The 27,087-nt window shown below is 37.6% G+C and overlaps 1 long non-coding RNA gene across 2 annotated transcripts in view; it reads right to left on the reverse strand.

Annotated features, from left to right (window-relative positions):
• LOC134287991 (uncharacterized) overlaps nucleotides 1–27,087 on the reverse strand; it is a 92,120-nt gene that overhangs the window by 24,190 nt on the left and 40,843 nt on the right. Inside the window, exons 1-3 of one of the 2 annotated variants that reach the window (XR_009997673.1) lie at nucleotides 15,639–16,530; nucleotides 7,933–8,023; nucleotides 4,490–5,559 (exon numbers count right to left, since the gene is read on the reverse strand). This is a non-coding gene — a long non-coding RNA (uncharacterized LOC134287991). Of the gene's footprint in view, nucleotides 1–4,489; nucleotides 5,560–7,932; nucleotides 8,024–15,638; nucleotides 16,531–27,087 lie in introns of those variants that run through there. The other variant, XR_009997674.1, reaches the window with a different exon arrangement.

The following is a 27,087-nucleotide window of genomic DNA, read 5'->3' on the forward strand; positions in this document are numbered from 1 at the left end:
TTTGGCGTTTTCCAACCGATACCGATCTGGTTTTGTTGCTACTGTTCTTTGTTGTACTGTGATTGCAAAGAATTTAATTTGGCCTAGTTAGGGTAGTGGCTACGGTTAGGATAGCTCAGATCAAACTTCAGCATAAGAGAACAGCAATGAACAATCTTTGCAGACTTTTGCAAAATGGTACAGCCCAAGTGGCCTTAGCACAAGAGTCTTACTTTCGTAAGGGGAATTCCTATCTAGGAAACCTTGTGAATCTGGTGTTTGCTACTTTCAGTAAACATTAAAAATCACACTCGCGTATCATGCCTCGAGCCTGTGAGCTTGTCAACAACGCAATCGTTGCTACACTAATCTCTAAACTAACCACAAAAGGCCTTCCGCTAATTGTTGGCAGTAATGCTAATGCACACCATATCATCTGGGGCAGCACAGACATTAACTTGAGAGGCTCCAGTTTGATGGAATTCTTAAGTAATACAGATTTTGGATTACCATAGGCAACCGCACAACCTTCATGGTATCAGCTAGAATGAAGTGTCAGACATAACGCTTTGCTCTAACAAAATTAGTCACGAGTTGATCAATTGGTATGTGTCACATGAAGAAACCTTATCTGATCATCGCTACATCTTTTTTGAAAACCTAACCCGGGAGCGGTCGCGTCGTGTACTGAGTACACGCACCATGAAAAATGCACGCTTGTGGTACACAGCGTGAGCGCGGCGTCGCTGCAGGTAGTCAAAGACGCGACTGCTCGAGGGTTAAAGGTTACTTCGCAAATTTTGCGCTTCACTGATTAGGTGGTGACCACATTCATTGATACTCCAAGTGTATTAGATGATGCCGTCGATACTACAACGGCCTTCATCATGGAAGCTTTTGAAGAAACTTGCCCTCTGCGATCTGTGAAGACAACAAGAGGAACCCCTAGGTAGAACTCTGATATGACCAAGCTCAGGAAACAATGTAGAATGTGTTGGAACAGATGACGTTTGGTTCAATCGGAGGCTTTCAGGACAAATCACAAGACCTACCAGAAAGCTCTTCGGTCTGCCTAACGATCCGGCTGGAAAAACCTTAGTACAAATGTTTCCAGTTTGAGTGAAGTCAGTCGGTTAAAAAAATCCCTGCAAAATCTAAGGATATCCGAGTGAAGGAACTACATTTGCCAAATGGAGACTTCACTTACTCTGATGAGGATGTTTTGGAAGGTTTAACCAGTACACACTTCCCCGGATGAAAGATTGTTACATCTTCGAATGAACCTGATGTCTTTTCTTTTAGTTTTGATTCTCCAGCTTCAGCTCGAAGTATCGTAACTATAGAATTGATTGAGTGGGCACTAAACAGCTTCGCTTTTTTCAAGTCTCCTGTAGCACATGGGTTATATCCTGTTTTGCTTCAGAAAGGACTACTTGTTTGGGGCTGTCCATGTCGGCCAATGACCATTTTGTATGGACAAATAAAAAAATTGGTATTGACTAATGACCACGCGGGGGGGGGGTGGTTTGGAAAGTCCCAAAAAATGACCACGTGGTTTATGGACAGCCCCTATGACGATTCTATTCCCTTACCTTTCCTTTCCCCTGTCCAATCCTTTTTCCTTCCCTTCTCCGTCAGGTAAATGATGAATAGGCTCGTGTTCATGGCAATGTCACAAATTTCCCAAATGGAGGAGAACGTGCCTCTGGAGCCGACCTACTGATACCTAGCCAGGACCCGAGCCTCCAGGGGAGAGTGAACAACTTAAGTCTATAGCTGGTGGAACGCTTACTATTGGAATGTACGGCCCCCCTTCTCGAAGTCATCCCTAACATCCCTAAGAGAGAGAATCAGTTTTTAGTGGGTCGATTCCTACATAACCCGAGGAACCATCTCTTGGGTATCTGATCAGCAGATTTTCTCATTCTATAAAAAAAAAATTGATATTGTTCCGCCAATGAACCGCTTGATTCGTTCTATTAGGAGTGGGATGACGTACAGTGTACGATCCATTAGGCACCTTCAGCTTCTAGTGAAACGCTTTATAGACCTGAGATAAAATATAAAAAACTCAGGTAGTGGGAAACCGGGACCAACTTCAACACCAACAAAGGAGAAGCGAAGTGACTATTTTCCACTAACTGAAGCCAATTCCATCGTCTCTCCTGTTAGTTGAGAATGTTTTTCTCGAGCAGCTTTTACGCCGCGTGAAACAAGCAATAGGACGCAATCAGTGAAGTACCTGATTGAAAGTAGCGAGCTGGATTTTTGTATGGTGAGATGATCAGTTCTCCATTTCTGCAATGAAATGGTGCAAACAGTGTGGGTTTTATGATTTCTGTCCTAATTTTATGCTGATTCAAATTAGGACAAATCATATGACCGACGCTGTTTGCACCATTTCATTACAGAAATGGAGAATCGATCATCTCACCATGCAAAAATCCAGTTCACTACTTTCAATTTAGTACTTCGCTGATTGCGTCCTTTTATTGGGTTATATGCTGACGGGTCTCCGTATGGTTGTCTCACCATTGTCAATAGAACCAAGCTCTTCCACTTCCAATCCTCTTGGAAGACTCCCTTGTTCTGACATTTCTGCATAGAAGATTTAAACAAGTCGGGATTCCCTGCAAGGTCAGGTTCAGAACTATGTCCGGACCTGGAGCCGTCCCCCTCACCATACACTCTAGTCCCCAGCTGTCCTACAAAAGGAGACTAAGCAATTGGGTAATGCAACGGAAAGGACCCCCCCTTGTTCGATCATTTTTATTTACTTCCAGTTTGGCTATCATTTGGATCTTGGGTTCTTCTTCACTTAGCTTCTGTTTTCAATCTAATAGTATCTTTGTATTAATATTTAACAATTTTTGGCTGCATTTTGGGATTCGTTGGAATGCTGTCGAGTGTTTGAGTGGTCTATTAACCCGCCCTATTGAAACAGCCTCAGCCGGGCCCCCAAACAGCCTCAGCAGTCTCTCCCCGCGGAGAGTGGCGCTTAAGCTGCTGAAGGTCAGGAACTCTTACATTCGTTACAAGCCTACTTGATGTCCTTGATGACGTTCGATTCCGAGGACGCAACATTATCTCTGTAAATTAAATTTGAGGTATTTCAGGGGATTTCGTGGGATTATATGAGAATTTCAATGGGTATAAAAGGCGTTTCAAGAGGGTTCATGGAGATTGCGGTTTCAGCTGCGATTCAAGGAGTTTAACCCTCCTTTGGCATTAGGGTCATTTTTGACTCAAACCGTAAACTGCGTCAGCGAGCTGCTCCCAACGTGATGCAAATGAAAGTTAAGGGTTTCAGAGGGACTTTCGGAGGTTTCAGAAAGCTTTCAGGAGAGTTTCAGGAAAATTACGATTACAGAAGCCTTTCAGGAAGCTTCAAGGGGAGTTTTCTAGGGATTAGGGTAGTTTTAGGGGGTTTCAAGGAGACTTAAATGGGCTTCAGGTGGGAGCCCCCAAAGTCGTCCTGAAGATCTTTTTGAACCTTCTAAATCCCCTGAAAACTCTCTATAGAGATTCTGGAGTTTCTATGGATCTCCTACCTACCTCCTGAAACGCCCCTTAAATACTCCAATATTTTTTTTAAACCAATTGGAAACCTTCTTCAAGCCCTGAAATGCTCTGGAACTCCTCTGAAACTCGCTGTAGCGACTCTGAAGCCCCGCAAAACGCCTCCGATTTTTTTAAATCCACAGAGCCTGGAATCCTTCAGATTTTTCTGAAGCTCCAAGAAACGTCTTTGGGAAACTCCTCTAAAACTCCTTGAAAGACCTGGGAAGTCTATGGAATATTTTTAAAACCTAGCCAACCAGGAGGACAAACTTATGGGAAAATCGCCGATTATTATTTAGGTATTGCCATACCTGATGTCATTATGTGTCACGTGTTATGCACATAATACACACCAGTTATTGTTTCAGGTATTTTACCTTTTATGCTGAGCGTATCAATACCTCATTCAGGTTGTAGGTATTCGGTTTTCCATACCTGAATTTGGTATTCTTCAGCTATTTTCTCCTGCTCGGGTGTTGAGGTTGCGTAATATTTCAAAAACGCCTATCTGCTTTGCGTAAACAAACATGTTTCTGCCTCTGTAGGGCCTATCTGCATCTGCACCAACGCAAGTCAACACCCTTATCAGAAAGAGCACTCTTTTAGCTATCTGTTAAGGGTAATGATGTGCGTGGGTGGTTGCAGATAGGCCCTACAGAGGCAGAACCATGTTTGTTTACGCAAAGAAGATAGGACCTTTTCAAATGTTACGAGTATACCGTTAGAAGGCTTAAAGTCTCAGTTTTTCCAAACATTATTATGATATTTAGGAAACCATTGAACACAACAATAAAATATCGATGAAAACGTTAGGCAATCACGATTTTTCCATCCAATTGCTGTATAATCAACGTTTTCTATTGCATAATGCTTAGACAAAGGTTAGAAGTTGAAGTTGGCCACAATATAATTGGGTATGAAAAGAGTAACATGAGTCTTAAATACTTACCCTATAAAATTCTTCACAAAGCAATAGACAGCCACCAGCGAGTGATCGTTCAGAAAAATCTCCGGCTTAATCACGGGCAACGAGGAGGACATTGGTTCCGACGGAGCGAGCCCTACGGCCGAATTCGAACCGACAGCGGAAGTGACGTTGCCCTGGGCTTGGACTGCTGCGGCTGCCGCTGCAGCTGCTGCCACCACTTGCGAAACTTGCGAAGCTGTCGCCGCTGACGGAGAACTCGTCGCTGCAGCCACGTGCTGCAGTTGGCCGTAGTTGCTCGGAGTTGCTGACGCCGCCGTTGCAGTTGCATTCATCTTAAACCGTTACGGAAGCAGCACGGCCTTTCTTCACGGGAAGAGGAGCTCCGCCGCTCATCTTTGCTGCTCCTAATTCACTGTATCGGAATAACACTCAACCGCGGTACCGCCGACAAACTGGCATCTGGTTAATATCGTACACTCTACTGAAACGTTTGCGCTATCGGGGATATTTTACATGTTTCAAGTGGCTCAAATTTAAGAGCTCCCCGGACAAATCGCACCGCAAATCTTCACTAATTCACTCACTTCTTCCCGATCTCGCGCGCGCGCACTCTTCTTAGTCTTTCACTTCTTTTTCTTCGTCTTCTAACGCGCCGCCGCCAAAGTCGCACTTAAACGCGAATATTGCCGATTTATTTATACTTTTCGAAGAAGATGTAAATTAATCGATTGACATCGGGGCTGCCGCTGGCATTGGCCGTCGCTGCCGCCACCGATGCTGCTCCCAACACTCCCGACAACCCGGGTTCTTCTCCTGCCACTGCTCCGGAAGCTGCCGCAACTGCTCCCGAATCTTCTTCGTCTTCTGATTCGCTAACCGCAACAACGACGGCACCGACCACTACTGGGACTAAAGCCGAGATGGATTCTCGGCGGCGGTTTTGAATGCAACTGCTACTGGGAATGTTCTTCGGTGATTTACACAACGACGACGACGACGACGGCTGCTGGCAATTTCTGAACCTTAAATCACTCATATACAATCTGTTGACACTCTCGCAAATGGAGAGTACTGTGCGGTGATTTTTTCGGCTGTCGATGTTGTTGTTGTGGGAGGAAGTTGAGGGAAAGCCGGGTAAGTGTACCAGACCAGCCCGCGGGGTTGAAAGGAAAAGACGAATTAATATTTTTGACAGTGCCGAGCGTTTCAAATACCTCTGCAAACCTGGATGACTGTATTACTCTAGAGCGGCCCATAATTGTGAAAAAAAAACAATATGAAATTCCAATCATATTATCATTTTCTGAGGGTCGATATGCCAGCATACGGAAAAACTAGTAATTAAATAGAAGGAACAAAATGTTTCTTATTGACAAACTGAGAGATGAAATTTGTAAAAAAAATCGCGTTCTGGTGGGATTCGAACCCACGACTCCGTATTTGCTAGACCGGCGCTTTAACCAACTAAACCACGTAATGATTCTGCGAAATACATAGCCTGAGCCTACACCATGAACATTCATTTTTTCACAATCCTTTTGTGTCCATTAACTACAAGTGAGAGCGAATTGTTTTTATGAAGCCGAGACTTACTTTTACATTTTGTATACCTAGCCACCAGCAGTCCGTTAGCTGGGGTCTAATAAACTTGTAGTTTTTCTTTCTATTCTGCAGAATCATTATCTGTACTGTAGCTTAGTTACTTAAAGCGCTGGTCTAGCGACTTCGGAGTCGTGGGTTCGAATCCCACCATAACACGCTTTTTTCACAAAAACTTTGCTCAGTTAGGCTCAATTATGTTCCAGTTATGGCTAAAGTACCTCATATTCGCCATAGTCGATTTTCAACCTATATCGATGCAAATCAACAAGAACCATTCTGTGAACAACAGATCACGTTCACAAAAGATGGTTGTAATCATTTAAACTTTACAATTTTCTCTAATTACAGTGACCCCACAATTTATGAATCGGCAAAAATGACCACAGTTTATGGATCACTCCATTTGATCAACATGGTGATACATAAATAGTGTACAAAAATTAAGGTGATTCATCGGTGTGGGGTCACTGTATGATAGAAATAAATCATTCTCCTTAATTTTTCGGCTTCCTTTCACCCTATTTCGCCATAGTGTACCAGTTATGGCTAATCCTATGAAGAATGCATGCAAATAGTGCGAAGTGGAACCAAATTAACAAATGTATTCATAACTGGTACAGGGTTCCTATCATTGGCACACGGCGTAATAAATACTAAAAGTTATTTTGGACCCGTTTCTATATTTTTCCTGTAAAGTATGAAAACTAATCAATCATTTGGCATATCGATGACATTTGACGGTCTTCTTCTTATATTTATAGAAATAGTTTTTCTTAGGTAGTGCGATAACTGGTATAGGCACCCTAGTCAATTATCAATCTTTTGTACTTTTTAATTAAAAGTTTTTAGTATATTTAAGACATAGCAGCAAATCTGGTAAATGTCAGTAAAGGGCAACTACAGGGGATAGACAAAATGGTCTGGACAGGAAAAATGTTTACTTTTCAAGAAATGGTCAACTAGCTGTAACTTTTTGAAAAGTGCATCAAAAATCAAAATTTTTACTGTAAATTGATCAACTAGTTGTCTGTCAATAGTACAAATTTTACTGATGACTTATATAATGAAAAACGTTTGACGTTACTTAAATTTGTTTATAAGAAAAATAGTTAAGACTTAATTAATATTATGATTTTTCAAATGGTTTATTTTAAACATTTTTCATTTATTTGTAAGTTATTTTGTCATTGCTTGCAAAATGCTCAAAATTTCATTGCATTTGATTCAATGAACTCAGAGATATGTATAACTGTTCTTAGTTTGCCTAATCATGCCTCTTACTAGAATATTTCTTACTTCATGTAGAATAGTCCTATCTTTCCCAAACCATTGATAGGCATCTAATTAATAAAATTACTGTAAAAATCGGAGATGTTTTAATGCATTTTTCGAAAAGTTACAGCCAGTTGACCATTTTTTGAAAAGTGATAATTTCGCCTGTCCCAATTATTTTATCTTTCCCTGTCTCATCTACAATCTATTCGTTCATTTTAAGCAGATTTGATGTAAACTTGGATCCTATGCGTAAAATGAATTTCCTAAAGAGGAATCTAAATACTAGTTATTTTAGCCAAATTCCACCGGTAAAACTAAAATTATTATTACATTTCTACATAGAAACACCTGGCTATTCAGTTGTAAATGTAAACACCCAAGACGATCCATGATAGGCATTTTGTTTTTGTCTTTTATTTATGTAAATGGCATTGAGGAACATATATTTCAGTCTCGATTAAGCTTAAAGAACCACTAGGCATATCAACTCTCAGTAACAACTGCAAAGTTCCGATTTTAGAATTTTATGTTTTATGGGCCACTCTACTGTACTACAGAGACGCGTTACGACTTGAATGGTAAGGTACCTGACACTCTAAACACTCGTTTGCACCGTGCGCTGAACACTAGATTTGGCTTAAAATGCACTTTCCGAACCCGCGAAGTGTTTATTTCTTCCTGTGGATTTCAACTAGAGCAGGCAATGCAGTCAGCCGTCGTTGGATGGAGGAGGTGCAAAAACACTTTCTGAAATTTAGAGGTGACTTTTCGTTTAATGGCTTTTCGGTCAGCCTGTCGGTCGATCGGTCGATCGGTCGGTTCTGTTCAACCGGTCAGCAGTGGATTCGATCAGCAGAACAAGCAGCCAGAACATCATCCACCCACGCCACGCGCACGGTCCATCAAATCAGTCAGGCACACAATCATTTTAATACCTGCGGCGACGCAATTACACCAGGGATTGTATTGACGGTCATTGCACGTAATTTTGGATGCAATCAAAAGATGTAGTGGGAATATGGATTTTATGGAAATTGTTGTGTGTGGGATGCAATGGGAAAGGTCAGCGATGAAGGTAATCGCTTTGTCTGCATATTGAGATCCGAGGCCGTTCATAAACCATGTAGAGTAAATTCTGACAAACTTTTCCATGAAAAAAAAAACTGTTGTAATCCGGCGGTCAACTGATCACTTTGAAGAAACTTATGCGGATGATATTAGTAGCGATTCAAATATTTCCGAAGGAACTTTTATAAAATCAGTACCAAAAAACTATCACATAGAACTTAATTCAAACATTTTAGAATAAAGTTAAATAACTTCAAGCACTAAAAATAATGGAACTGCCACATTGAAGCGAAATTGATCAACGTACAATTAATCATTGGTGAAATAGGAAATTGGTTTCTCCGCTTAATTTGGATGTTGTGAACCCGAATAACGCGTCAAAATTCTTACAACTAGTGAATTCAATTGATAATAAAAAGCAGAATCAAATTTTAAAATTATCCCTTAAACGCTTGAAGGGCGGTAATTTCTTCATGAATCATGTACATGATTTATGAACGGTCCCAAGAAAATTCATTCCACCAGACTAAGAAATTTGTATACGCTTCAATTCGGGATGTATGGTGAATGTGCAACTAGAAAAAATGTGTAAGTTAACTTGATTTCAGTCGAACACACATTCAAGGTTGAAGAAGTTGTCATTCACACATTCGTCATCATTGAAAATTTGAAAATTCCAAACCGAACATTTTGCTGTTGTAATGTGTTCACTTTGTTGCAGATCGAGAATGTAAGACAGTGTATATTTTTTTATTGCAATCATTCAGTGTTTGAGCGAAATAACTGCTTTCTAATTTTCAATGACGATGATTCTGTCAATGACGACTTCTTTACCCTTAACACTCGCGGCCCCGTGATCGAAAATCAGTTGTAACTAAATCTTCAAATGACTATATCTCAACGATGGTTCAACCGATTTTCAATTTTCTTATGAATCTCTTGTCCGAATCCTAAAGTTTCAGATAATTGGAAAGAAATCATTCTAGGAATGTCCTATAGAACAGTGCAACCTACACAATTTTTTTTCGGCTTATTTGGTTGTAAACGTTCCAAATATTTCAGTAAACATCATTCATCTTAGTGGTTCAAATGAATATAGTTCAAGATAACTGAATGCACATCGTTAGTCCAAATAAATAAACAATGAACATCCCTAGCGCTCCCGGCGCAATCATTAGTTGCAATTAAATTTTCAATTGGCTATATCTCAGCGATGACTCAATCGATTTTCAAAATTCTTTTACCAATCTTAATATTTTAGAAAATTTAATAGAAATTATTTAAGGGGTGTTCCAATTTCTTTTAGAACTGTACAATCGCTACAAATTTTATTCGAATTGCTCATTTGATTGTGAAAGTTCAGCATATTTTAGTGAACATAATAAATCTGCGAGGTTCACATGAATATAGTATAAGATAATTTGATGCACATCGAAAATTCAACGGAAAAATATTTTGAACATCTCTGGCGCTCCTGGCACAGTTATTAGTTGTAATTAAATTTACAATTGGCATTATCTCAGCGATCGTTCATTCGATTTTCAAAATTATTTTACCAACCTGTAGGAGCAGCCGGGGCAGTATTGACACTTAATATTTTCAAATATGCGTACTCTTTTGCACTTTTAATGAATGGAGAATATAGCCCATTTATCTAAAACGTAATTACAGCAAAGAGACCTTCAAAATTAAAATTACACTTGACTTTAAACAGAAAAGTAGCGTCCTCCGTTTTTTGTGCATGGAAATTATAATTTTCACACCATCTAAAATAAGATTTAGTGAGTAATTAATAGCAGGTCGATTGAAACCTGATATTTCTAGAACACATGTAATTATTTTTGCTGTATTTACATGCTTAATATGTTAATATTTTCTTCTATTTTATATCAAAATTCTAGTTTTAAAATATCTTCTACTACCGGGACAAAATGGACACTCATCTATGTGAGAGAAACGGCAAAGGAAATCAAAATACCAAACCAACCACATTCTTTGATTTCAGTATATTTTCGGTTAAAAGTTCACTGTAGTATACATAGAGTGGAACAAATTGGTCAAAAACCGACATCAGCGGAAATTAGTTGTTCTAGGCACAGTTTTACATGCCGACAAAAACACAGCTTTGTCCGAAACAGCCTGAATTTTAATTAACCTAACAAAAAATAACTAGTTTGTCGTATTATTCATCCATAGCAGTTGTTTTGTAATAAAATAACTTCATAGGTGTAAATAATGCACGAAATTCGTAAAAGTCTCATGGTGTCCATTCTGCCCCGTATGCTCAGGATGGTCCTAAAATAGTAACTTTTTTCGAAACATTTTTTGAAGTGGATAAATCACTATTTTTCGTTTACACTCATATGCAATAGCTGCTAAATAGACTTAAAAAGGATACATGTAGGGAAGTGGAAAATTTTGAAATACCTTCAATTTTTTCACAAAATCTTTATATATTATAATTAATGCGTAGCAGGTAGCAAGACAATGGTTGACCTGCTTTTCCTGAAAGTTTTAATAAATAGAATACATAAATCAATGGGATCCAAAAAAAAGTTCATCCCTTAACACCCCGTTTATTTTCCCAAGCAAATCTGGATGGAAAACTATGGACTGACGTTTTGAAAGTCCTCATTAGGTGATACGATAAATTTGTTTTCAATAAATTTGCATTTTTATCACAACGATGGGCACACTTACCCTATTAAAAATACGCTCTAAAAACATCAAAAAAAAAAAAAAACATCAAAAGCCATTTTCAGATATGCAAAACGGTCTTAAATATCAGCCGAAAATATAAAAGTTCTGTTTGCTCAGGAAAGAAAAAATGCTTAAACTATACCCCGCTTTAACCCTTTCGAGACGGAATATTAACCTTTCTGGATGCCATACCTCGCTGGTGTAGAACACATTTGTTATGGTCGATTTTCTCGGCTGTGAACATATGATCCATCCGTCCCCAAAAAGTTAAGGCAAGGTTGAGTATTACAGGATTACAAGAATACATTTAATGCATATAAAAAAAACAAGTGAGAATGAAGCTAATTCTTGTTTTTTGTTTAGAATTGAAAATTGAGATCATACAGAGGCTCTGAAGCAATAACATACAGCATTTTTTGAGTAGTTCCAGTTGCCATCTGTATGTATATCTGGGGGTCACGAACATACTGTCAATGTTCGAATAAGAAAAATGTTACTCCTGTTTTATGGGCAAATTTCTCGAATGTTATTTGAAGGTTATTCACTACGCAGAAAATGAATCGAGAAATTTTATTTTGAAATATAATGCACTACTCAATGTGGCCAATACTAGTGCACGAACAAAAGCGTCTATTACACAAAAGTAAACTAACATTTTAAAACAGAATAAGAAAAGACAAATTTGGAAAAAAACGACAAATTTACCATATTATTGAGGTTTCTCAGAACGCATTCAACTTATCATTACAGAACAACATACCATAACGCACTCACTCCACAGCTAAACAAAATTGGACAAAATCGCTTCGCGCCATTTACAAACAATCCTTTACATCGCTACGGTCTCTCAATGAAAACTGATTCAATTGGTAAAAAAACAGCACTTTTCCGAACTCGAAAAACGGAGGAATAATAAATTGAATTGAGGTCGGCCTGATCGAACATGACAAAACTCTCACTGGGGATATAATTTCAAACATGTTCCAGTCTTACGTATACGGTAAAAGCAATCTACTTAAAATATTAGTTTAAAGCTAGGCGCGGGACAAAAGATCAAAAATAAAAAAATATATATAGATTTTCAACCACAACTTATGAAAACAAACTAATAAATATGGGTAATTCTCGCTGAAACCAGGCCGCCATTTACATAAAGTTTTAGAATTTAAGTTTTCCCTGCCTATTCGCTAGAAAATGATGAAAAGGGATGAAAACCACTTTGGTTGGGTCAAATTGATGGACCCCTTGCTTGCCAAGAGCGATGACGATTTTTCATCAAATTGCACCTATGTTATCGCGTGATATCTCGAAAGTTTATGTTATAACATGTACAAAACTTCACATCTCTATAAAGGTAAAATATAGACCTTTGTTTTGATTTTTTTTGTTGGATTTGGCCGCCATTTTGAATTTTATCATTAAAAATCGCGATATTCGCTGTGTTCGCAACCACCAATTCAAATCTGAACTAATCATTAGTAAGCTGAGAGTCTACGCTTTTCGAAATATTCAAAACAATACTAAGGTTGCATTGACCCCAACAATGAAATATCAATGAAAATGTGAGCGAACCTCCCATTTTCCCATACATTCCTAACGCGCGCATTTGAAGGTGCGATAACGGGATCGACGGAATCGCGTGCATGCGAGTGACGATTGTTACAAAATGTATGGGAATACGGGAGGTTAGCTCACATTTTCATCGATATTTCATTGTTGCGGTCAATACACACCTAAATATTTTAATGTTTTGACTCTCAGCTTCCTAATAATGAACTCAGATTTGAAAACGGTGATTGCGAACACAGAGAAAAACACCATTCTATGATAAAATTCTAAATGGCGGCCAAATCTAAGGTGGCTGCCAAACAAAATTCAACTTAAAATGAAAAGTCTATACTTTCCCTTCATAGAAATGAGAAGTTTTGTACATGTTACAACATGAGTTTTCGAGATATTACCCGAAAATGAGGTGGAATTTGATGAAAACTCGTTTTTTGTCATCTTGTCAGCTCCTTGGCAAGCAAGGGGCTTATCAATTTAACCTAATTAAAGTGGTTTTCATGCATTTTCAGAGAATAAGCAAAAAAATAAAGTCCCAGACTTTATGTTAATGGCAGCATGGTATCAACGAGAATTACTCATATTTATTCTGAGACCGAGTTTTGTGGTCCAAACAAATGATCTAGATTGGGCTTTAGAACCCTATTTTGACAAAGGTTTTAAATTTTGAAAACATATTATTAGACTGAAATATGTTTGAAATGATGAAGAAATGGCTATTATGTTTTGCTAAAAAAATATAAAAAAGAACTTTATTTTGATTAATAGCTTCGTCATTGAGCTTCGTCGAAACACTTTTTGGGACGATAGGGTTTGCTGAATATTTTCCGAGAAAATCATTTCTATTCTAGTCATCTGTTCTACCCCTTGTACATAGCAAGATGCATTTGAGTAACTCTCGCTATTTGCACCTTGTCTTCAAACATGATTTAGGGTGCGATTTTCTGAAAGTTCTCTAAAGTAAGGAAAATGCATTTGGTTACTCAAATTGATGGGCCCCGCCCCGTTAGTTAGAGCCACAACCATTTGCGGACCCCTCTATTTTGATCAATTGTTATAAGCCGCTTAAACTCGAAAATGTTATCATGAATCTGATGTTGATCTAAATAAATGAAATGAAACTCGAAAGCTTCTCCAGAAACCACGTCAAAACGAAAAGTTGTTGAAAAGAGGAAAGATAGAGGTACTTTTTACAGTTATGAAAAGTTGAGCAGACCAAAATTTTTTTTTCGCTACGTTGCATGATTTACAAAGGTACAGATAACTTTTGATAGGAAAAATAGACAACACTATTTTTTTGATATGTTGTGTAAAAATGTACCAGCTTTCGATTAACGCATTTTTTTTTTTTGAAAATCGGTGGTTGCCCATCAAGGTGAAAAAAGTTTTGAAATTTTAAAGATGGCGGACGAAATTAATATGGCCGCCTCAACTATTAAAACTGCAAAAAGTACCTCTATATATCCTCTTTTTAACAACATTTCGTTTTGAGGTGGGTCTGGAAAAACTTTCAAGTTATAACGGTTAAAATACATATGCCAACAATTGACCAAAATCGAGGGGCCCGAAAAAAATGGTTGAGGTTCTAACTGACGGGGGTCCTTCAATTTCATTAACCAAATGAATTTTCCTTACTTTTTTAGCTAGTACTTTCAGAAAATCGTCACCAAAAACATTTTTAAAGGCAGGTCTCAGCGAGAGTTACTCATTTATCAAACATAACATCTCGATAGCGGACCAAATGTAATGGTTGTTGAATCGCACAACTTTCATACCGATAACAGCACACAAAATATGCTCCTTCCTTTGTAAGGGAAATTGTCTTCAAGATAATTAGTCCAGATCTCATTAAAGTTGAAAAACTGGATATGAAGTATAATAATTTGTACTAATTGGTGAGGAACAAGCTGTACAAGTTGGATGCAATTTTCAAATCGATACTGTATGTTTTTAGAAGAAAAACCTCTAAACTGTTCAACAAAATGGCTTCCATAGACTTTTCGTTTCGAATTTCATTCAAACAATTCAATAACACCAGGACGTTGAAATAAATATCCAATAACAATCAACTGCAAACTCATGCTACGATTTGCGCATGAAAATCCCCCATCTGCATTGCCCCCCAGGAAGCTCAAAATGGACGTCTGTTCCATTATTTTATCGCAAAAACGCCATTTTTTCCTCCACAATCTCTAGACTTTGCTCGATTTTCGTTGAAAGACCTTGAGCCATGCAACACCACTATCGACCATTCCACCAAACGCAACTTTTCGCCACTGCAGCAACATGCAGTCGGTCTCAGCCACCCCGCACATCACAACACACACATTCCCGCACAGCCCTCGAGCGCATCCACCCTCAAACATCACCCGTTAGCAAAATCACGCGACACAAAAATTCCCATCAACGGACATTCCTGACAACCAGGCACCCGAAAAAAAAAAATCACTCAAACGCTCCAATCAAAATTTTGTATCACATTTCCCCAGCACAGCCATACCAACAACCAGGCGTCTCCATCGAACTCGTCTTGGTCTTGGTCGTCGTCATCGTTTTGGTTAGTTGTCGGAACACCATTGAACGAAAACTCGACGCCATATTTGGATACGATGGGACTATGGAACCAACTCCACTGACGAGCTGCTTGCTTTATTTTTTTCGTGGGGAATTGTGGGACGGGTGGGGCAAATCATGAAAGAAAAATCAAAACTTGCGAGGAAAAGGAAGTCATAAAATTTTGTTTTTCGGAAAAATTGATTTTTCCCGTAGACAACGTCCAAAACGAATTTGGGGGGTGTTTGGAGAAAGAAAAATGCTTGGTTGTAGCTGGGAAGGTTTGATTTTCTCGGCCGAGAAAGATTTGTTTGAGGGATAAGGGAGTTTCTGAGGGAAAATGGAAGGCGGAGTGGGGGAGACGTAAAATTGATTTTTAAATGAAATAAAAAGTTTGAAATATGAGTACCGTAATAGATTCTAAAATATGGTAATCTTGAAGGATCGCCTGATGGCTGCAAATTTAACACCGACCTGTATAGTTGCCAAGATGGCTCACAAGATCCGACTTTTTTACGTTTCTTCTTGTCTCTATGCGGAATTTTCCATGGTGGAAATTGACAAACAGTACACTTAACTCTTTACACTTTTCGTTTCAATGGCGATTTCACTTAATATCCCACATATCCCTTTTTCACTGATAATGGCTGCGCATTTTCTAATACTGCGAAAAACTGAACGATGGCAGAGCACTGCTGGAATTTCAAATTCCTTCACCGATTTTCCCTCCCTCTGAAGGTTTCTTCTGTGCTGGAACTACACCTCTAAATTGCTTTCTAAATATCGACTCAAATTGGCAACGTGCGAATTTCAATCTGAACACACTTTGGGCTCAACACTTTTCACACCACGCAGCAAAATACTTTTGTTTTGATTTTCCCACCAAATAGTATAGTGAGTAAACGCACAGCAGCAGCACTAAACACTAGAAAACGGCAAACGGGCAGAGCAGAAATTTTTCAGGACACAAAACGACGTCGATTTCTGCGCCTATGAACACGCACTTGACACAAATGGGGGGCGCTCGCTGCTATCAGTGGAGTACGGACTGGAGTGTGTGCTTTCGCGACGACCGACCAGATTGCTTATCCGTTCCCTTGCAGAGCAGGGAGCAGACGCACACATACATACAGACATGCATGGACGGACGGACACGGACACGGAGCACACCCACTTCGGCAGTGGCAAAAGTGCCTGGCGGCGGTCTATGGATCTGTGCTCTCTCCGTGAAAGGGCGTCGAATTTTCCGAGCGTGAGAGAAAATGGTGATACAGAGGGAGTTCTTGTTTTGATGGACTCCGGGGCTGTGGGAGTGCAGAGGTTCCCAATCTGTAAAACCGAGTTCAAAAGATCAAAAGTAGACTGATCCCATTGATGTGAAATTTTAACAAATGTTAATAAAAATCGTGACAAAATTTCAATCATGTAACGATTTTTTTACTGTTTCTCCCTTGCTCTCGTGATATTTCAGCTGAGACTGAAGTTTAATTATGAATTTATGAACTCTAACCAAACATACAATTTAAGATTTGATTTGTTCGATAAATCAAAAATAAAAAAATGGTCTACGTTTGATTGATGACAAGTAAGTTAATAAATCTCCAGTAGGATTATTTATGAATCTTCAAGGATGCATCTGAAACCACAGTTTGGATTGCATATGAATCCGGTTCATGCATTATCTGAATTTATAATTAATAAAACTGAATCCGCAGCATGATTTATGAAAATCCGCATTACGTTGAGCACATAGTGGCTGAGGTGCGATGCAAAGAGATAAGAGATCGGATAAGCGTCGAAGCACACTCTGTGGAAACTATATGCAGAACGCATGAACCGTACATAGTAGATGAGTTGCGATGAGTGCGGAGATGCGATGGAGCTGCTTCGACGCATGTGATCGCAAGAGAACGCAAGAGAATGCTTGTCGGGTATGGATTTTATGATTGCGCTCGTTGTGTATGTAAAGCAATGCGGATTTAATGTGTTGGGAATGCTAGTAGGCAATATAGGGTAAGGGAGGTATTTTGGACCCCTTTAGGAAGTGGATGAACAATTCAGCGAAAAAAGAAAGTTCCCACTTCAAAATATGGATAATTTCAGTAGGCATCACGTAGAGCAACATGTTTTCTGTCGAAAAAGGCCAAACAGAACTCAAAATTGTTGTAGTAAATACAAGAAATATCAAAACTCCTGAAGGATTTCGGGCTTCTATTTTGGACCACCTGATTTTATTTTGGACCACCAAGTGCACATATTTTGGCCCACCAAATCAAACTTCAATTGATTGATAAAAGGAAAGCCACCTCAGCAAAAATTTAAACATAGTTAAAACTACGTAAAGTTTACATCTTTTCTATTCATTTTTTGAGGCAGGGAACGTTTAAAAATTACGTAACGGTAAAAAAAGATGACATTTTGCTGCAATTGTAAGTTTTTACGCATTGTAGTATGATGTTTCATAAAAAAAGTTACGCAAAACGTATATTTATTAACTATTGCATGACGTCAGTCACCATGCATAAATTACGTAACGCTTCACATAAGTGTGAAAGTCCTAGAGATTTTGCTAAATATAAAGGCGTTCCACACATATTGTAATGAGTGGAAGGGCCATCAAAAATAAAGTAATTTGAATGATACGTAAATTGTCACTGACATTGTCTCAGTCATCAACTGACTGCCGAGAAGGACAACTTTTCTAAACTGGATGACTGAATACCTGAAAATTTCAACTTGTCGAAAAGTTGTCAATCGAATCGAAATTTTTAACTAGGCGAAAAGTTGTTAGAACAAATCGAACCCACAACATTGTAAAATAAACGTATAACAACCCAGATCACGGGAGGTCCAAACTTATTCTATTTATCTGTTTCTAGAGTACATTACATTGGCATGAATATTTTCTCCCTTTAGAAGGAACTGGAGAGATGGATCTGACAGGTGGTCCAAAATATATTCACATCTGATTATGTTGAACATATTTTGGCCATACCTCAAACCACCATTTTAGTAAATAATATCGCTTCACCGAGGTTAAGAACAGTTTATTTTGAGTTCTTACAAGGCCCTAACTACATTCACATGAAATAAATATTTATTTTTAAAATTTAATACCTCTTCGAAGCCGACTACAAATTTGTCACCTTCTCTGTTTTTGGTGCTTTTCCGTGCGTTTCATTGGAAGTGAAAACATTTTCTCTATTTTTGATACTGAACAGCATATTTAACTGACATCCAAAATAAAGGTCATCACATAGTTGAATACTTTTCGTGTTCCATTAAAAATTTACCAAGATTTAGTAGAGATTATATGATAAATATCATAAAACTCCCTAGGTGGGCCAAAATACCTGCCCGGTCCAAAATACCTCCACTACCCTAAAATGCGTTAATATGTTGTTGTTTTAAACATAACTCAATGCTTCTTCACATGACATGCATTTTGATGGACCAGACGTAATAAAAATTTATCATATTGTCTATCGATCACCATGTAAAATAACATATTTCTCACGTTTAGTATCATACAGGCGTATCTACAATGATCGATTTCTCTTCGTCGATTTTCTCTTCGGATTATTCCGGGAAATACGACCAATATTCGGATGATCTCTCGATGTGTTTCGGTAAATGACGACTAGGACTAGCTTCTAAAACAACAAAAACAACCGAAAATGGTTTGCCGGCCAAGTTATCAAGCAAAGAGAAAATCGATGAAGAGAAATCGATCATTGTAGATACGCCCGTATGATACTAAGCGCGAGATTTCATTGCATATAAAATAGTATTCCATCAAATCGTTTAAGTTTTTTTACAGCATAATTTTGTTATTAGGGTGGATGTACCAATTATGGCACTACCTAAGGAAAACTATTTCTACAAAAATAACGAGAAGACCAACGAATGTCATCAATATGTTAGAAGATAGTTTAGTTTCCATACTTTACAGGAAAAATATAGAAACGGAGCCAATACTACTTTCAGTATTTATTACAGCGTGTGCCAATGATAGGAACCCTGTACCAGTTATGGATACATTTGTTAACTTCGGTTCTTTTTCGCACTATTTGCATGCATTCCTTATGGGATTAGCCATAATTGGTACACTATGGCGAAAAAGGGTGCAAGGAAGCCGAAATTTTAAGGATAATGATTTATTTCTGCCATAATTTGAGCAACATGTGGAGTTTAAATGAGTGCAATCATCTTTTGTGGACGTGATCTGTTCTTCACATTTTTTTCTTGTTGACTTACATCGTTAAAGGGTGAAAATCAACTATGGCGAATAATTGGTACTATAGCCATAATTGGAACACTTACCCTATATGTGTATAAGAAAACATTTTATTTTCTCTGTTCGAGATTTGAATCAAGTGATTAATGTTTGATATGGTCGTTTGTTCAGTGCATGTTATTCATGTGCAAGTTAGAAAGTTTAAGGTTTTATGGTATTCAACTTAATTGCTAAAAAGATTCTGATTGAAAAGTTCTGCTTTTTTCTTTGTCAGGCAAAACTAGATCCCTTAACGAAAATAGTGTGACATCAATTTCGATTGATACTCTTTTACCTAATATAAGGACTGTATCGTTAATTATGAGTACACCTGAATATTGCTGTATCTGAAAATGTTTTATTTGTTTTGTAAATTAAATTCAATTACATTGTTTATTGACCATCAGAAAAGCCCATGGTATCATTTTATATTTAATTTTTCGTAGATCTTGCCAGCTCTCGCACCTTCTTCTTGGTGTTCTTCATAAGGTTTTGGACAACCGTTCCGTCGATGGTTTTGTTTGGGTTGGCCCAGTTTTTCTTGAATTTGACCTCTGCTCCTCTATCCTTTTGCCTTAGTTTCCCTTTCATCAGAGTCAAATACATCTTAATGTGCCTAATTTGCGGGTAATTTGAAGCGTTCATTGCCTTTTCCACAAATTGGACATTGTTTTCTTCATACCAGTCAAAGCTGTCACGCGCATAGTGGCAGGATGCCATATCCGATCAAAATAATATAGGACCTTTGTGCTTTCAGATGAGTGGCAGAATTGGTTTCTGGAGGCATTCCTTCCGATACATTTCGACGTTCATACTTGGGACGGCGAAGAAAGGTTACGATTTCATACCACTTTGACAAAATGCTTGCCAAACTAATACATTTTCCCAACTTTTTTGCAAAAAATCGATTTTTCCGAATTCGGAACATCAGTGCCACGCTTCAGAGTGAAAAACTGTGCCCCTGGAAGTGCCTTGTTGTCCAATATGACATACGTTTCATCATCTATGATTAAGTACTTGTAATTTTTGCTCAAAACATCGTCGTACAGTTTCCGAGCCCGAGTTTTCACATAATCCGCTAGAATTTGACTGTTTTTTTTGGACATTTCTGTTTTGGGTAAGTCTTCAGGGAATTACGCTCCTTGGCGCGCTGAACCATACCAATAGTCGTTCCACACTTTTTTACGCAATCTATGATGAATAGGATAAGAAATCAAACTTTGAACTAGTCAAATTGTAATCTTAATTTGAATCATTTCAAAATTCATCAAAACGAAGTACTTTTCAGGCAAATATTGTCCCGAAAAAGATGTTAAACAGCTTTCTGTAATATAACCTGATAACATGGACTTTAAAAGCATTGAAAAAAGCGTTTTTGTCATGGAAAACAGGCAATTGAAAAATCACTGTGATTTCACCCATTTCCCCCAACAGAAAGCACATTTTCGGTGCACTCGTGCAGCTCATGCATTGTATCACAGGCAATATGTGAACACGTCAAATGAAAGCTTATTTATCGTAAAATCGACCAACCGAATAATATTCCGCATTATTTGTGATAAAATTATCAAATTTAAGTGTTTCTTACTTAGAGAATGTTATCTTAAGTTGAACTATTTTCACTTCTCATCCGTAAACACTCGCGTTGCTCCACTTGAGGAAAAACTTTAACTTTTAATGAAAATTATCTTTTGTTTACAACGCTAGCAACACATAAACACACAGCAGTTGTTAAAATAATACTTAGTCTTTTAAATACAGGGCCTCAAAGGTGTACTCATAATCAACGATGCAGTCCTTATGATGAATATTGTGTACTTATTGGAGACATCTTTTCTCGTAGATATAGCCGAAAATTTTGTAATAAAAAAAAAACCTATACCCTTAAATAATACATACTTGCCGAATATTCTTTTTGCCGAGGTCAGCACAATCAAGTAATATTTTGAAGCCGAAAATCAGTATAACAGTCTCATATTGATTTATATTGAAATCAACACTCAGATAGCCCAGTTCGGAAAGTAAAAATATGTGTATACATAAAGACATCGCTCACGCGGATATAATTACATGTTATACATTCTTTTCTCAAATAATTAATTCAATAATCTCAATCTTGTACAGTTACACCAGATTTTTTTGAACTGGTCGGTTTTTGCTATTGCAACAGGATCAAAACTGACTTAGTTATAGCAAAAAAAAACGGCACGCGCAAAACAAAAAGCGAGTGCATTTTATCTTTCCGCTCTTATAGATGAAACCAGGATGAAACGATCATTTCACTACCCACACCCAAAGAAGCGCTGCAAATCACGCGAGTCGTTGATGCGCACGAAATAGGCGAAAAAGGATGTGAAAACAACATGCGCACCCTCATTGAAAACCTCATGCACTATGGCCTAGCAAACATCCCTCTTCTCATCTCATAACTTATCGCATCCGATCGCATCTCACCTTACCCACTATGGTCACAGCCTTAGAATAAACCTGTACCCCCGTCGAGATTTAACTGAAGATTCCTTTCAATGGAATTCGCGTTGACACTGCACGGGTAAAAATCTGGAACCCGAAACTGGCAAAATGTGTCAATCATTGGGCGATAAATGTGTGCTTTTATGTTATGGATATACACCATTAAAAATCGGCATGATATTATGACGAGTTTTGCCGTAACATAGCTTTGACGTTACTTTCTTTATGTACAGTGCTTACAATTATAAATGCGCGTGAACCTATTCCCGTATCCACCGATGAACGTTTGGTGACGACGGTGACGGGTGATATAAATAAAGTACAAAGCTCGCACCAGTTTGTTTTGTTGCATTGCTTCATGGTGCTTTTTATAGTTTTATGATTTAACGGCATAATTCTATGACTTAGCAGCATGGTTCTATGACTCAGCGTCATAATGTTGCATAAAGGTAAACAAGAAAAGGCTTGTCGTAACGGCAACCATGACTTTTTTTTATGAAAATTTTAAATAATATTTATAATATTCGTCGTTTTCGTCATGCTATTATGACTTGAAGTCATGATATCAGCAGCATATTTTATAATTTCATGACTTTTTGTCATATCACTTCGTGATATAGCTGGATCTATCACCTAAATTCACGATGGAATCCTCTTCGAATCACATCAGAATTCATATCCAATTGTCGAGATTCAACACATTTTTCGTCGAGATTTAACCCTCGAGCGATATGTATTTTGTACAACATATTGAAAAAATCTCGCATTTTGTACTCGGCATTAGCGTGGCGCTGGCGGTGGTAGCCAAACGCGCGAGTTACAGAAGGATAATAGAATCTTCGTAGAGATTCATCTGAACCCGCGTTCCTGATTCATCAGAAAAAGTGTCAATGCTCACCTGAATTCACGTCGTAATTCGTCTAAATTTCGGTGAATTCAGTTGAATGCAACTCAGAATTCATCCAAATTCATATTGTGATTTCATTCGTTTGAACTTCCGTAGCAAAAATACGAAATTCACTGCGATCAATCAGAGAAACCTGTAAAACGATAAAGTAAATATTAAAACTCATTCCATTAGAACAACCCGAACAAGACAAAAATTTCAGAATCAACCGAGGAGAATATAAACAGATCTAAATAGGTTTAGAAAGATAACTGCACGGAAAAAATCTGTTTCCGAAATCATGACAAAAAAAAAGTAAATTCATGACTTAAAAAAGGCCACATTATGATAATATTACATTCATACGTTATATATGATAATTATTACATAGCATACGTTATCATGACGTCAACGACAATTATAAATATTTCTAGCACTTTTTATATGAAGTCATGGTTTCCAAAGGTGGTACAACAAAGCTATTCTTGGTTTCATGTATCAAATGTTATGACACTGAGACATGGACCATGCCACTGAATCATCAAACCACAAAACAGCGTCATGAAACCATACAACAAAACAAAAGGTGCAAGCTAGGTCTGGGACCATTTGGGCAGGAGGACCTATTTTGGGCACTTGTTGCTATAACTCAGTCAATTTCAATCCGATTGACTTGAATTTTTGATCATAACTAGGTACTGTTCGTATCGGATCGTATTTCAAAAATCAAGTCAATCGGTTAAAAATTGACTGAGTTATAGCAGCAAGTGTCCAAAATAGGTCCCCGTGCCCAAATGGTCCCACACCCTATATACTCTTTACACAAGCCTGTGAAAGCATTTGTTTTGTTCCTGCTCATTCCGATTATGGATGTGTTTCGTGGTAGGACATATTATACTTTAAAATTTTAAACCATCTTAGTACCCCGTTGAGAATCTCTGCAGCGAAAGGGAAGGGTTTTTGCATAGTTCTTAATTTTTTTCACATCATGAAACATGAATTGAGCTTCAAGAGTCAAGAACTACCATAAAGTGATTGGTTTTAGAAGCGGTTACGGTACATAAAAGTTTATAAAGTTTATACATACAGGGGGTGGCCAAAATGTTAGGGATAGGCAACTTTTTTTCTCTCACAAAAAAAGTTCAACATGCTATAACTTTTCATAGAGTGCATAAAAAAATCTCAAATTTTGATTGTTCGTCAACCTATTATATGTGCATCATTGGTACAAATTTGAGCTCGATTTATTAATCTTTCGCAAAGTTAGAACCGTTCGGGTAAAACGCTATTTTTCATACAGCTTTTTTTCGAGCTGTCATATCTCGGAAACCAGTGAACCGAATTGAATGAAATTTTGAACGTACACTAACACTATGTAAATGCTTCACAAACTATTAAAACATAGGTACTTTTTGAACGTTTAAAAAAGTTATCATGGATTGACACTTTTTGGATTTGTCTCGAAAAGATGTAATTTTTTTACATCAATGTCAATAAATTTTAGTGTTGATATCCAAAGATTTTCCACTTTTGTTCTCAAGTTATCTCTAATCAGATATATTAGAGCCTATTTAGATTGATGGAAGATCATATTTAGTAATTTTTGTGCGGTATTGTAAATTTGACTCATTTTCCTCTATATGGGTAAAAATTTCAACGCGGTGTAACTTAATTCGCCGTGAGAAAATATTACATTTTGTAACGTCGTATTAATTAAGTATCAATATATTGTTGATGAACGTTAAAAAAATCATTAAATTCGGTTCACTGGTTTCCGAGATATAACAGTTCAAAAATTAGTTGCCTAAATAATAGTGTTTTACCCGAACGGTTCTTACTTCTCGAAAAATTATGCAATCGAGCCCAAATTTGTACCAAATATGCACATATAATTGACAAACAGTCAAAATTTGAGATTTTTTGATGCACTCTATGAAAAGTTACAGCATGTTGATTTTTTTTTTGTTGGAGAAACAAAGTTGCCTACCCAAACATTTTGGCCATCCCCTGTATGTAGCTAGTTTTCATGTGATTTAACCCCTTCGAGACGACTTTTTATTTAAAATAAAATGAACTGTTCTAATGATTTTTACCAACTTCTTTAAGAGTATAGCATATTGTACTCCATATTTTGTATTTCCTTTCAATTGTCTTGATATATTGAAGAACAGTCGAGTTCTCTAACAATTAACATCATGCTCCAAATTTGAATTTGCACAAATGTGTTTTTTTTAATGAATTCAACATTAGATATTAATCACTAAATACCAAAAATTATCTAACTTTTAATCACATTCGCTTTCTCAACAAGTTGTCTAAGGAATGCCTTGATCAAAATGTGGGTAAAACCGATAAAGGCATTTCCACAACATTTTTTCTGAGATCGAGTTTCTTTTTTTAAGGTTTTCTACAGAACATAAGAACTACCACACATTTTCTTAGCTTTCCTGAACGCATTTAATTCAAACAAATTTATTTTTTCGGCTAATTTGATCCTTCAGATGGCAACGTTTATCATACCACAAAAACGAATGCAGTTTGCAGTGATAAAGACATTCGTTTGCTTAACGTTTGTTGCTACTGGTGTTGTTGAGTAAATTGAAAAACCAATTTTTGCATTGGGAAGGCCCGTAATGATGGTTCTTGAACGAATATTCCAGTAAAAAAATATTCATACCAATCGAGAAATATCTCTTCTTCTCGATACAGTATTTTTTATGTATGGAAATTTAATATTTTATTAAGCTACATTTTTTTACCACTTTGTGCAACTTCAAATTTTAATCATCTAGTTTACAGAGCCCTATTTTTTTTAACTTTTACAGGAAATATCAACAAAGTTTGTATTATTTTCTTTTAGAAGAAACTTTATTGGATATTGTTCCCAAACTGAAATGGCAGTCAATCGTTAGTGTATTTATAATTTCTGAAACAGTATACACTCAGATTCCTAAAGAATCTTTAATAGTACCGCATTTCACATAAGGAAATATTTGACAAAGTATGTAGTCATTAGAGAGCATTAATTAAGTACGTCACTATCCACGCAGTGATAACTGACATTGAGGATGATTCCAAGTGTTTTTTTTTTATTTATAGGGAAATTCTAATTGAGGGGTTTAACGTTGAACTTTTCGTTATTGGAATCATCGTCATCAGTTAACATTTGAAAGCAGTTTTTTCGCTCAAAACAAATGTTTTTGCTATGAAAATATATTCACTGTACTCCACATGAGGAATATAATGCAGTGAATGTATTTTCATGATACTTGTTTTGATTTGCAGCGAGAAAACTGCTTTTTATTTTTCGAAAAATGATGAGCCTTAAAAGCAAAAGCTATCCGATACAATAATGTAAGAAGCTTCAGAATCATCTCAATTTTCTCCGATTCATTGTATTTTAAAAGCATTCCAGTAAGCCCGAATCTATTGTTTGAAAACTCCTGCCAACTCACTGGCTAAATCACAAACGAGAGTACGAAGGAATTTTCCGGGGTGCACTGGTCATATTGGAGCGCGCAATTCGCGAGCCTGCGAGCAAAAAACAGTCTGTTGGATGGCACAAGTTACAGTAGTCACTGGACCATTATGGTCCAGCAATGGAAAATCATAGAACCACTGCCTTACCCAGAGAGTGAGAGAGAGCAAGAGCACCCGTCGTCGTGGTCGTCGGGTGGATCGTCGACCGAAAAACTATCGATCTGCGGGTCCATGGACATGCGCAGGTGGCGAAAGTTCAGTTTCCACGGAGTATCGGAAAAGCGTTTCGCTGTTCGTTGCCGTTTGCTCTGAGCTGTTCTGGGCAGTTGTGGGAACGGAGTAAGAGATTTTGTGTTGTGTTGGCAGTGCGACGAAAGAGTGTTGGGAAGGCGAATGAGAGAGATGAGGATTCTTGAAGATTGGAAATTGGCGTGAAGTTGAAGAAGGGTCTTAATGATAAGCTCATTATTTGAAGGATTGTATTTGGCTGTTCGCGAGTCGAGCTGTAAATATCAAACAAACGGTGGAGTTTTGCTTATGCTGCAAAACAAACAAGTATCTATTTTGATCTGTAAATGAGTATATTTTAATTGTTGAATCATGTCATGCTGATTTGGGTACCCAAGTGTAGTAATAAAGTAGTACAATCATAGTAGACAATGACTTAGGGTAGACAAGAGATATTTTGTAAACCAATGACATTGAATAAACGCCCCTCAAACTGAAAAGATGTCTATTTAGGAT

Source organism: Aedes albopictus, chromosome 2, assembly GCF_035046485.1.
Source record: "Aedes albopictus strain Foshan chromosome 2, AalbF5, whole genome shotgun sequence".
Taxonomy (NCBI): Eukaryota; Metazoa; Arthropoda; class Insecta; order Diptera; family Culicidae; genus Aedes; species Aedes albopictus.